Source organism: Bidens hawaiensis, unplaced genomic scaffold (genome assembly GCF_021521415.1).
Source record: "Bidens hawaiensis isolate Kalapana, Puna unplaced genomic scaffold, B.hawaiensis_p1.1 tig00031119_1, whole genome shotgun sequence".
NCBI classification, from domain to species: Eukaryota; Viridiplantae; Streptophyta; class Magnoliopsida; order Asterales; family Asteraceae; genus Bidens; species Bidens hawaiensis.
In genome coordinates this window covers 223,330-226,614 of record NW_027495218.1, presented here as the reverse complement: position 1 = coordinate 226,614, position 3,285 = coordinate 223,330, and the positions used below count along the sequence as shown (strand labels likewise).

At 39.6% G+C, this 3,285-nt stretch overlaps 1 pseudogene; it reads right to left on the bottom strand.

Moving 5' to 3' along the window:
- Positions 1 to 400: 400 nt before the first annotated feature.
- Positions 401 to 1,135, bottom strand: LOC143581627 (secreted RxLR effector protein 161 pseudogene; annotated as a pseudogene).
- Positions 1,136 to 3,285: the final 2,150 nt, after the last annotated feature.

Below are 3,285 nucleotides of genomic sequence, written 5' to 3'. Positions count from 1 at the left end.
TCAAACACACGAGCGTTTTCTTTTTATTTGAAAACAAGAAAAGAAAGATATAAGACAAACTTATATTCAATACAAGACACACTTGATATTTCTACAATTAAACCTTACAAGCCTTATACAGACAAACAAAAACTTAAGGAGTTAGGAAACTTGCTAGTAAAACTTTGAAACTTACATCAATCCTTATCCTAAGAAATAAAGAAACTTATCTACTAGCAAGACTTATCCATGCTAAAAAGACTTAACCATTATACTTAGCCACCAAGTATTACTTACTTTTCTTTTAAGTCCCTTTAGTTATGATCCCCTCCAAATCACCCCTTTGAGATCAAACCGAACCACCCTTTAGCCCACAAGTGATGCTCATTTAACACTCCCTCTCAACACTTGCGTTCGTCATCTAGAGATCATTGCAAAACTTCACCATCTTAACATTAGTTAACAGTTTAGTGAACATATCGGCTTCTTGATCATTTGCATCAACATACTCCAAATCGATTTCACCATTACATACCTTTTCTCTAATGAAGTGATATTGAACTTCTATGTGTTTCGTTGTTGCATGAAACGTGCGATTCTCGGCTAGCATTATTGATGATATATTATCACAATATTTTTTCACACTCGCGCTGACACTTTGATTCAGGTCCTTCAACAATTGTACCAACCACACACACTCTTGAGTAGCCATTGCTGCTGCTCTATACTCGGCTTCGGTTGTGGATAACGAAACTGTTGGTTGCCTTTTTCTGCTCCACGTTACAGCTCTTGACCCAACCAAAAACACATACCCAGTTGTTGACCTCCTAGTAGTCAAGTCTCGGGCATAATCAACATCACAATACCCGACCAGTTCGATTCTTGACTCCCTCTTAAACATGACTCCGAAGCTAGGTGTTCCTTCAACGTACCGTAACACCCTTCTAACAGCATCAAGATGTGGTTTCTTTGGATTTTGCATGAACCGACTTAACACTCCTACCGCATACGCGATATCTGGTCTAGTAAGTGTTAAGTAAATAAGACTTCTCACAAATTTCCAATACATAGTTGTATCCGTCAAATCTTTTCCTTCATCAACTCGAAGTTGTAAATTGGTTTCCATTGGAGTAATCGCCGTTTTGCAAATTGCCATGCCAAAGCTACTTAAAAGTTCAACCAAATACTTGTGTTGGTGTAACACAACCCCATTCGGTTCATACTATAACTCCGATCCGAGAAAATGACTTAACCTTCCCAAGTCTTTCATGTGAAACCGGGTACACAAATTTTCTTTTAACTGATCAATCACTTTAATTAAGTTTCTCGTGATAATCAAGTTGTCAACATACACTAGGACGATCGCCAATTTGTCTTTTTCGGCTCGAACAAACAGGCTAGTATCTACTACGGTAGACATGAAACAACTGTGTTCTAAGAACTCTCCTATTTTCCCAAACCATGCCCTTGGTGATTGTATTAGGTCTTACAACGATTTCTTCAATTTTCAAACATAACATGGGCGCTCTTTGTTCTAAAAACCTTTCGGTTGATCCATGTAAATTACAAGATCAAGGTTTCCATACAGAAAAGCGTTGCTTACATCCATTTGCCACATTCTCCATTCCTTACTTGTTGCAAGTAATACCCGAACCATGGTTAATTTCGAACCATGCTAAACGTCTCGTCATAATCGAGCCCGTGTTGTTTTGAAAACCCGCAAGGTACAAGAAGTGCTTTGTTTCGCTCGACTGATCCGTCCGCTTTTCTTTTGTTTTTGAATACCCATTTATATGATACTGTGTTTACGTTATCCAGCCGGGGAACTAATTCCCAATTTTGGTTCATCACAAAGGCTTTGATTTCTTCTTCCATCACCACTATCCACTTTCCGTTTTCTTTTGCCTCTTCGAAAGATTCTGGTTAGGTTTCTTCATTTTCCACAGTTGCCACATTAGCATACCGATATTTTGGTTTTATTTGTCGACTCGATCGCGTTAACCCATGCGCTTTGGAACTCGATGGTTCGAATTTTTGGCCTGAGGGACTTCGGCTAGTTTGTCATGGGCCTTGGTTTGAACTTCGGCTTGGTGTAGAGTTCGTCGAATCTTCAATTTCTACTAGCCTAACGTTCTCGACATGGTCCGGCCCATCTTTCTTGTTTTCAGATTCTTCTTCTCCAAGATTGAATGTTACTTCAGTTTCAAGCTTCTCTTTCAATTTTTCAGAATCTGGTAACACTTCTCGATTTCAGGACCACCGTGACGACATCTCATCAAAAACAATGTGTCGAGAAACATATACTCTCCCTATATCTGGGTCGCAACATCGCCACCATTTTTGTTCCGATCATACCCAACAAAGATGAACCTTGTTGCTTTCTTTTCCATCTTATATCTACGATGGATCGGTATGAGTACGTAGCACACACACCCACTCGAACACCTTCATATGACTAACCTCCGGTTAAATTTTGAACAACTTTTCAATTGGTGATATATTCTTCATGTTTTGTTGTGGTAAGAGGTTAGATATATAGGCTGCGGTTTGCATTGCTTCAAGCCAAAACCGGCCCTGTACATTTTTGTCATGAATCATGCTACCTGAGAGCTCGGTTAGGGTTTGGTTCTTTCTTCTGAGACTCCATTTTGTTGCGGAGTATTTGAGCAACTTTTAATCTTGCGCTATTTGAGATATCCATCGAACTCCTTCGATGTATACTCGCCTGCGTTGTCGGATTGGAGGTTCTCAATATTGATCTTGGTCTCTCTTTCAGCCACGCTTTTAAATTCTTTGAATTTCATAAAAGCTTCCAATTTTTCTTTCATAAAATTTACCCAAATATATCTAGAAAAATCGTCAATGAACGTAATCATATACTTCATACCCGTTGTTGAAGCTTGTTTTATCGGACCGAACACATCGTTGTGAATTAGCTCCATGGGCTTCATGGCTCGATGACTTGATATTTTGAATGGTTGTGCGTGAGCCTTACTGAATTGGCAACCGGCGCACCACGCTTGTACGTACATCCATCTTCGTTATTCCGGCTACAAGAGACTTATCGATTATTAAGACAAGCTTATCGTACCCAACGTGACCGAGACGTTGGTTCCAAAGATTGATGCTTTGGACCATCTTTTTTCCCCACATAAGCCGTTCATGCGGAAAGAACGTACACCCTCTTGTTTTTCCTTCCTTGAATTATGGCTTTAGACGAGGTTTTGAACTTATCGAACACCTTGACATCATTTGGACCAAATATAACTTACCGACTCGTAGACGTAATCTGAGGGACCGATAGTT